Source organism: Grus americana, chromosome 6 (assembly GCF_028858705.1).
Source record: "Grus americana isolate bGruAme1 chromosome 6, bGruAme1.mat, whole genome shotgun sequence".
In the NCBI taxonomy this organism is placed as follows: domain Eukaryota; kingdom Metazoa; phylum Chordata; class Aves; order Gruiformes; family Gruidae; genus Grus; species Grus americana.
Genome location: NC_072857.1, coordinates 30,830,967 through 30,841,338, shown reverse-complemented (window position 1 = coordinate 30,841,338; position 10,372 = coordinate 30,830,967).

Sequence of the window (10,372 nt, the reverse complement as noted above, 5' to 3'; positions counted from 1 at the left end):
ATAATGGCTTGCATTCTCTTTGCAGTGCCTCCCCATTTTAAAGGGCCAATTTAACAGCATTCTTAATATAGGCAAGATGAGTTGTACCTGTGAATTCACACAGGCGCCTTAGTATCTAACAGTAGCAAACCTTAGTTTTGTATTCACATCTTAAAGTGTGTTCATCATGTTGATTGTGGTTCCTTTCCCAACTGTCCCAGCATTTTCTGATTAATTTGGGGGCCACATTCAACTTTCTCCAGATTTTAAGACATGTTCGAGTTTGACCTTACCTTCACTTCAGGTTATATTTAGTTAATTATTTTCAGGTCTTATGGCTGGAAAGCTGTTCAGCAGTAAAAGTCATACTGTTTGTCACAATGTAGTGATCATACTCATTCAAAACTTCACAAGTGCCGTGCTTCTCTTTTTAGTTGTGTGGTTAAACTTGTTTTCTGCCCCAGGTGGGGGCCTTTGAGATTCCTCACAGGCTGCAGTCACATGATGGCTTCCAGCTTATATGAGATGGGATACAAGTGTGCGTAATGGGAAGTGTTTTTGGCTTCATTCCTTCTTCACACATGGGTGTGACAGTTGCTCTCTAAGCATTGGATGGTGTGTGGGTACAGGAGGAGGTACTTAGCTGTTAAAAAAGGAAGTATTGCCTATATAGCTGTGCTTTTGTTCTTCTAAGGGAAAGGCAGCTGGGCCAAATAGAGTTGCATAGTGAGTACTGACCACAGTAAATCACAGGGGTTTGTCTCCTTGTTTTTTACTTTTTTTAAATTTTTTTAAAATTTTTTTTCTTTCACCCATTGCTGATGTCCTATTCTTTTGGGGTTTCTACAGTCCTGCTGAACAGGATGGGGGTTGAGTAAGTCACTATGTATATCTATAGCACTATTGAAACCCCCCCTTTGCTGCAACTCTGTCTCTTATGTGTATTTTGTTTTAATTCAGTGATGTATCCTTTTCCTAATACAAGGTTCTCCTGTTGAAGTTGATGGGGAAACTGTCATGGATTTTAATGGGAGCAGACTGAGTGCAACTTTTTGCTGCCTTTGAAGTTACTCTGTCAGAAATAGAGGCAAGCTAAAATTAGATGCACTGTAGTTTCTCTTGTGTGCTATTTCTTTCCTCCTCTGCTGTCACAGAACAAGACTTCTGATAGTGAGCTTGTTACTGTAGCGCTCAGGATCTATGAGGGAAAGAAGCAGGACAAGCAAAGCAAAGTGCATGTGTAAGCAAGGTCAGATCACAGTAGTGTCAGGCTGTTAAGACAAGGTTGTCCATATGGACAAATCTGACTTTTTGGCTTTGGAAAGCTTCTATCCCTGATTTGCTACTGTTGCACCTGGCAGGGGAGATGGCATTTCGTGAAGGATGCAGCCCTTTGCCTCAAGGACATGGGAGATTTGGCACATACAGGGAAACAAGTGGTGATTTGAGTGTTCCTCTAAACTGTATTTTGCAGTTGGCAATAACCTTTTACATAACAAGCTATACTTCTACTCTGATTTGTGTATGAGGGAGGGACCTGAGTTTCCAAGATTAGAACTGAAGTCCAACCTTAAGTTTGCAGAGATTTCACAATCTGATTGGGAAGGCATGGGGGAGGCTGCCTAGGTAAAGCTGTGGTAAATCAGAGCTAGCTACAGGCTGTCTCTGCTTTATACTAATTAGCAGCTGGCACATCCCTAGAAATCAGGAATGAAAAAGGGGAGGGAGGGAAATGTCTTCATAATCCCTTTCTTTTGAACTTTCTGGAACCACTTGGCAAGTGCAGCATCCATAACTTAAGTGCTAGCTGCTAAGTCTGGAGACTAACACTTCAGTGGTGCAACGTGAGTATGTGGGTAGCCTTGTTAAAGCCCATGGGTCTGTCAGTTTCTGTGCTTGCTGGTGGTGTTATGCTGTTGGAGGACCTTCAGGCTTCTTATCTACAGTACAGACTAACAAGGTCATTACTTGTGATGTTATTTTTTTGTAATATGTGCATCACTTTATAAACTGAGAACTGATAAAATGGTTTGGGAGATTTTTATATGTACTTTCAGAGGGAACAAGTTTGAGGGACTGCAATATAAACTGAAGAGCAAGCTAATGAAAATGAATTTGTCTAGTCTGTAACTCATGTTGTACAAGGCATTGGTTGACCATTAAACAGATGAACATCACCGCTGGCTTGATTGGGGTGGAAATTAAGTCATGAGGAGATCTATCTTGGATTGGCAGCTGCCAGAAATATATGTACTTTGACCATACAAGAAATGAGATACTATTAAAACTTGTAATGAGGTCAGTCAGGCACTTTGTGCTTTTTAATTGCCAGAGGTGTGACTGTCCCCTAGGTCAGCCTCCTATAGCAGGACCTTCTGAGCTGTTAGCCTGTTCCCTATGTTTTTGTCATTAGTGTCATTAAATCACCTTTTTTTCCCCTCTGAGATAAGATGTATTTTTCATAAGGTAGAAAAATGGAGAAATCACTGATCCTCTGGGTGCAGTATGCACTACTTGTTGGTGTAGGTTAGGATTTCTGTTATTAATACGCAGAATTCTGTATGGACTTCTACTGAGATGTGCTTTTGGAAAACATCATTCCTGCTGTTCAATCTCTGCCTGTGAAAGCATGGTGCAGCCCACTAGTGAGAGAATTAAACTGTGTGATTTCACTCTTGCCGTAAGGTTCCAGCCCTCTGTCTAAGAGGATGGTAAAACACTTTTACAAATACCTGTAAAGATCGTAGACTCATTGTGGCTTAGGTTATAAAGTATTAGATTTTTGCTTCTGAAACTTTTAAGTAAATACACATCAACAGATCATATTTTGAGTCTAAATTTATATCAGCCTTCAGCTGCATGAAAACAGCACTTCCGATAAAATCTGGTTTCTACTGTAAGGGAGGGATTTTTCTGTTATCATTCACATTATTCTGTGGTGGGTTTTGTTTGTATTTTGTTGTTTATTTTCCCGTAAACACCAGTAGTTAGTCAAGGCTGAAGAAAGTATTCCATTGCTAAGAGATAGTATACGCATCTATACTAGGGAAAAGCGATTCTTTATTTGGTCTTTCTTACATGTTTCATATTCTACTTTCAGATTCTGGGCTGGAAAGAAGGGAGGGGTTGTTTGTTTGTTTTGAATGCCAGGTTGGTAAGGTTCATTGTCTTTCTCTGCAGTGGAGGCTGTTTCCTGATGGAATCATCTGTGTGTATTTTGCCCAGTTTTCTGCCAGTACAGTGTCCCTGGGTATAGCTTGTGCTGCAGGCTCTCCTGCAGTGTACAACTTAATCTCTTGCTTTCATTTCACTGAAGTATATGGGTTTTGGCAGGGGTAGCTGGGTGAAAGGTAGTGCCTGCATTATACTGGAGATCTGCTTAAGTAATCTAATGGTTCCTTCTGGCAAAATCTATGAAATTATAACAGTAGAGAGAGGAAGGGGATCAAAGGTGGATGGTAATGCAAGATTCCTATAAATAGGAAGCTGTATGTATTCAGGCTCCTTAGAGCAGAAGCTATAACAGCCCTGAAATGGATGTAAGTTTAGAAAAACTGAGCAAAATGAAAACAATGTGAGAGGGTCAGTGTTCTGACTGGATGTTGTTCTCTAGTTGCTCATCTCTGCTAAAAGGTAGCTATTAATTTTTCTCAGAAATCGCAGCATTGTACCTGCTGTTGTCAGGACACCACCTCAGAATCTTACAATAAATTATTTCCGCTAGCCTATTGGCAACCTAAATAGGCAATAGAATTTGTCTTGATTGTATGATAAAAGTCAGATAATGTGCATTATCAGGGAGAAACTAGGTCTCGAGAATTTATGGTGTCTTGCCTCCGTTGTGAGGGAAGTCTTCAGAAAGCTTTAAAATGTGAAGACATATCTGCTGAAGCCTTCATTTGCAAGACCCTGGGTTGCTTCTCTTTAGCAGCAGTCAGTGCCTTCTCATGAGACTGATAGATTCAGTCTGCAGTCAAATGGCCTTCTTGCTTTTCTACTTATTTACTTTCACACAACCCTCTTCTTTCCTAACCTTGCAGATCTAGCATTTGTACAGCAGCTAATTCAAGAGGCTAGCTGGTGATACTTGTTCACAGATGCATTAATCTCATTGAGAAAAGAAAATCAAATGATTCTGAGACTCCAAACATCCCAGTGTCTCTAGTAGCCTCACCAGAGCTGAGCATACTGCTGCAGGTGAGCCTGCTGTATTTATCTAGTGTTGGAATAATTTCCTCTAATTTCATACTTTTATTCATGTATTCTCAAGCTTGATTTGCAGGATCTCATTTCTGCTGTTAAGCACAGTAGCAAAGAATACTTGAGATTTCTCCCTAGCATTATTTCTGACCCTGTGTGTCACCAGTAAAGACTTCTTTCCTTGTTTCATTGGGTTTTTTTGTCCAATGATACATTACCACATAGTCTGTTTTCATTTTGTTTTTAACCCTGTGTGTTCCTAGTCTTTCTACTATATTCAATATGCTCTTCTTTCTTGTTCCTTTTGCTTTCTTTATGGTGCATTAAGTGATGATTTCTTTCATCCTGTGCCCAGAAAAAAATAAATCTTGTGTTTCAAAGATTATGCCCAAAGCTACTTTTAAAAAAAATTCTGTTTCAGACATTCAGAAAATGCCGGAAGGTGGCCAGCATTAGTTTCCTGTTCTCAGATTTTCATGAGCTCTTATCTTGCTGCTTATCTGCATGTCTCTGCAGGGATAGGCGTAGCTGTGTCACTTGAAGTCAAGGCCTGTCTGGATGCAAGTGATTCTGAAAATTGACCAGAGCACCATGCCACTGTGCATGCCGCCTCCTGCATATATCTCTGTCATATTCTTATGTAAATCAATATCTGAACTCTCAATAAGGTTTATTTGATGTGTAAAATGTCTGTGTTCATACAAGCACTAATCCAGCCAATTGTTTGAGCACAAGAGACGTAATTGCTTTGTCTTAGTAAAGCAGTACAAAAGCTAATGCCCCAGTAACTTATGTTTGCATGATCTTTCATTATTGCTAATTTTTTCTTGAACTTTCACTAGACATCTACTTAAAGAACCATCTCTATACCATTCGGTTGTAGAATGAGCTACAAAGAAGAGAAGATTTTAAATTAGATATGTAGTGTTGCTTGCTTGCTTCTTAGCTGGTTTGCTGGACTTTCTAAGAGCTGTTGTGGGGGAGTTTTTTGAATCACTTTCTCATCTCTCAATTTCTTGTTTGCATTCACAACAGGCTGCCTGTTTTAGTAGTCTTCTATATTTCTCCCTAGTGGACTATACTTCCTGTTTTCTTTGTGAACAGCACCATATGTAATTGTTTTACCATTCTTGCTTTCTTCCTGAATGATTTAGGAACTATTTTGGAGCTTTTATCCAGATATACATCTCTCTTCCAAATGTGTCAGCTCTCCATGTTCCCAAGTTAGCCCTGAACAAGGCTGGTTTGAAATCCACATATGCACTTTCACATATTTCCATTTTCCCTGCCCATATTTGTGGCATTTGTTTGTGAAGTCTTGACCGTGCTACTGCAGGGTGCCTTTACTGACTCCACAGCAATTTGGAACATACAGGTATCTGAGGGAAGTGGCTTGATGCTGTCACTTGAGGGTTCTTAAACTGGTAGTTGTAATTATTGATGAAACCACATCTAGATATGTGGTCCTTGTGGATTTTGTTTGGGTTACTGATTTTTTGGTTTGGAGGCTTGTTGTTGTTTGCTCCCCCCCCCCCCCCCCCCCATGCTGCATCTAACTTTGTTTCATAAAGTTATTTCACTGACTGAATTTGTAACTTCTGTCATCACGGCCCTAAATGCCTGAGGTGCTTCCTGCTTCATATTCACAGGGCTGAAGTTGCACATAATTAAAATCCTGTCATTTCAGCATGAATTATTTTATTGAGTCATATTTTATTCACATGCCTTTTCTCATTCAAGGTTCTCTGGTATGCATCAAACACTTGCACATTAGTCTTAGTCTGCTGTAGCAGCTTAACTTAGATTAATTTCTTATGTTCCTTAGTTTGTGAAACAGCTCTAGTTTTGAGTTTTAGCTTCTGTGTTTTCCACACTTCCTCTTCTTCTTTTTTTCCTTCCCCCTAGAAATTGTCCAGGAAGACTGTATTTTCAGTGGATATCTGAATGCCTGGCCCTAAATGCAAATCAGAGATCCTAAATAGGAAACACCATATGTGTTCAGGGGATTTCAGTGTAGCATGGTTATTTTCACTTGTTTAAATAACTTTTTATAATTTCTATCCTATTATTTTTTCCATCCTAGTATTCTTAATAGTGATTTCAACCAATGTTGACAAGAGCAACACCAAGTAACTGTGGAAGAAAATTCACTTTGGGAATACAGGAGTATTTTCCCTGGGAAGAGCACTGAGGAGAGAGATTGTTTTGTAACTGTTCTCATTTTGGCTTGTCTTCCCAGGCAAGAGCAGACTGTGCTGCATGGAATTTCTTCAGACAAGTGTGCAAGCTACTGCATGATTAATGTCATACAGGGATGGGTCTGTCAAAATTCTTAAACCATGCACTGTAGAGCTGCGTGTGGGCATCCTTAGGCAGTTTTTTAAATAAAAGGCACCAAAGGAAGTCCCCATGTGGCAGAAGGCCTAAACACTTCAGAGGGGTTGGAAGGCATGTGTAAATATATGACATGCTGACAAAATAATTCTGGTGTTTAAAGTATTGTTTCCATTTTGCTCACCTTCTCATGCTTAGTTCTCAGGTGTAATGAAATTCCTAGGGAACAACTGAGCTTTATGCTTGCTATACTGCTTCATACTTTCCTGAGTATATGGCTGTTTAACCAGCTCAGAAATAGTGGTTTAACAGCACATATCATGCGCTAACTCCTCATTGTATTTGTAATGAGGATAAGGTACAGAAACCTCAAGTATCTATCACTCCTAAAAAGGTGTTGTATACATACAGAAATGTTAATGTATGCATGCCCTATAAGCCAACCATTGTAACCAGTCTTTCTAAATCACCGAGAACAGAAAAACCTGTTTGCATGCAGCTTTCAGAGCATTTTATTTAATATGTTCATTTACAGATGGAAGTAGTGGATGGGTGAAGGGAGGTCCTGAATGTCCAGGTTCACTTGCTAAGCTGATGAGAGAATGCAGTTCTCTAGTCTCAACCTAGTGTAGTTTCTGTCAGGTCACAGTCTACCTTCGGTATTTGTGCTTCATTAGCATGTTCTTTTAAAGCATGCATTTTGCTTGTTTGAGGCCTGATGGCTCTATTTTTCCAAAGGCCTGAGTAGCTAGGGGTTTTCAATGACTTAGTGAATGGTATTAGGCAGTTGCACTGCTGAAGTCAGCTCACATAAGACATGACTCAAAACCTATTCAGTCTTATAAATTACTCCCTTTGATTTCAGCATGCTTCAGAATAGGCTGCAATTCACTGAGGAGCCTGGGCACCCAACAATATAAGGTGCTGCTGAGTGTACTAGTCCCAGTCCTGCCAAATATTCCGTAGAAGTACCATGGATTATGTAGTTTGACTCTTGCTTTTTAAGTTTTGTGGGTTTCTAGGAATTTTGGTTTGTTGGTAGTTTTGGGGGTTTTTCGTTTAGTTTTGTTTTTTTCAGAATTATGACCAGAGTGCCTGCCACATTGCAGACTTTATAATTCCAGTTTTACATTCCTCTTATAAATCTGAGCCTCAGTTTCCCAGTTTGGTAAGTTTTCTTAGGTACTAGTTGGAACATGTTCTTGAGTTGTACTCTGTGTGTTGCTTTGTCACAGAGCAGGAGCAGTGACTTTCCTCTCTTCACTGAGTGCAGTTGAAAGCCCAGCTTGGTGTGAAACTGGACCTGTTCTACCTTAGCATGGTCTTGGAGAGTAACATAGCCTCTGTGGTGTTACATGGGGGACAGTCTGGCTGCCCAGAGCAGCTGTATGCTGCTTTCCTCAGAGCAGCAGAGCTCTCTGAGCCAGCCCTCTCCATGAATCAGATTGCCCAGTGTTTGTGCTTCAAATACTTCCCTGACCTATATTCCACACTAAAGCTTCCTGTTCTAATATTGATTTAAGACTTGAGTATCAGTGGCTTATTTTTCTATGTTATAATTCTTTCCTATTTAACAGTCCACTGGGATATGCAGAGGGCCAAAGCTGCACCTTCCTGGCAGTCAAGATGATGGGGGGGGGGAGGAAAGGCATGTGCAGGACACTGCTAAAAAGAGGCAGAGCTTGAATTACAGTGCAACACAGAGTATTTTGGTTCAGCAATCAAATTGTGTACTGTACTACTTGTCAAAATAGAAGAAATGCATCTCTCTCTTGCAAGCTCTCTCCTGTATTTGTTAGCTTACCTTAAAGCTTCATCTTATTTATAAGCTCTGACACAGACTTCTCATTAAATGTTCCTGAAACACTAGAGAAGGAACATAGAATGTAATTCCTGCTTCTTGTAGCTCTCTGGTCAACAGCTATGCCTTGGAGAAAAGAGAATATGCTCACCCTCACGAGCATAGTAGTGCTGCAGCATGTACTACTTCTCCCCAGGATCCTCATGTGGCAGGAGTCAGCACAATGCTCCTAAGTGTTCCACACTGCAAACAATTTTATTGTGGGCAAAGAAAGGTTTACTCCTCTCCTTCTCCCCCCCGTCCCTTGGCTACCTATTCCCAATGTTACTTCTTTGCTGGTTTTAATTTTAAAAAACTGTCCTAGACTGGGCTCCCAAAGAAGTACAGACTGCTCAGAAGTCATTGAGTTCTTTGCTCAGATATCAGCCTGGTCCAGCAGTCATGAGCTTTGTGGAAGCATGAGAAATCATTTCTATTCCACCTCTGCATTTGATCAGTCCTGCAATACTGGGTTGCAGGATTGTGCCTTCTTTCAGCAGCAGTTCTCCCTTTTGGAGCCTAGTCTCTGCAGTTGAACCAGTGCTTGGGCAGCCCACTGTTCTCAAATGAATCTTGCTACATCAGACCATCATCTGCATAGTTGTTGGTGTCCTGGTATCACACACTGATTGTCCCCCTTAGTTTTCTGTTGTCATTGTTCTGATGCAATATTGCTGACCATAAGCAGTCAAAAATGACAGTAGTGGCTTAATATTTGTAAAACAAACTAAACCCTGGCAGCTTTTTTTTTTATTCTGGCTTTCTGAGCTAGTATGCTCACTAAAGGCATCTCTTTTTTTTTTTTCTGAAACTTCTCCCTGTGATGTTGAAGGCTAGAAGTGCATATCTTCCAGTGCCACCGAGACTGTCCCTAGTTCACATGCTTGTAGGAAATGGGGGTTTAGGATCCCTGTGAGGCATGATAAAAATTACAGGAGTTGATAACAGTGCTTATTCATGTTTGCAGGTGGAGACAATACACAAACATGAGCTAGTTGACCAGCCTTGCCAATGGGAAAAAGGGCTTTACATCTTTTCATCTATGTGTTGGCATTTGAGATTCTTTTTTCCTTTTCATAAGTGGTATATACTTTACTTTAAGGAGATGGTGGCATTATTGTCCAAACTATACTTTGTAAGTCAAAGTGTTATAAATGCAGTTCTACTAGCTGCTGTCTCCTGAGGCTTAAACTTTTCTACCTTTTCTGGTTAAGGGAGATTTTTTTTACTACTATAGGGAGTTTGTCCTGTGTGCTTTCTTCAGCCTTACCTTCCTATTTAGGAAGGGAAAGCATTTCTAATTCTCCCACTCCAGGAGAATTTGAATGCACTGGGAACACTGACAGTCTCTCGGTATTCCCCTTCAATATATATATATTTTATATGTATATAATATTAATGAAACTCCCTACTACTTCCTGAAACTGCATCTTTCATAAGGCCAGAATTCATAATAGTCCCTTGGGTATAAGCAAGATCACCACTTGTTCTGGTAGGCAGCTCAGAGTGCAGGAGGATGTTCTTATATGGTGAACTGTTCCTCAAAATGTTTGATGTATGTGCAAATGGAAAAAAAAGATGCCTTTATTTAAACTTACCCAGTTTGTATTTCCCCTATCTAGAATATTACAGACATTTTTTTGTAACCATTAGAGAATTTACTTCTCACTAGACAAAAAAGTAGGCTACCCAGTGAAACTGGATCACTTTTTCCAATGAACAGAAAATCCCCTTGACTAGTTTAATTCCTGCCCTAGAATAAAATCTGTATGGTTCACCTCTACTCATGTGTGTATATACACACTTAAACACATCTGTGGAAGGCTGGAGGAATTAACAAGGATTCTGAAGTAATACAGGGAATTTTTAAGAATAAGTTCTTAATCCTCAGCCTGCCTGTTACCTGGAATTTGTTACTGCTTCTAGAGATTTGGGTGAAAGAGGCAGGCCCCAAACTGAAAAATGGTTTGTTTGGGATAGCTTAAGGTAACTGTGATCAAATTAAGAATGTTATTATTG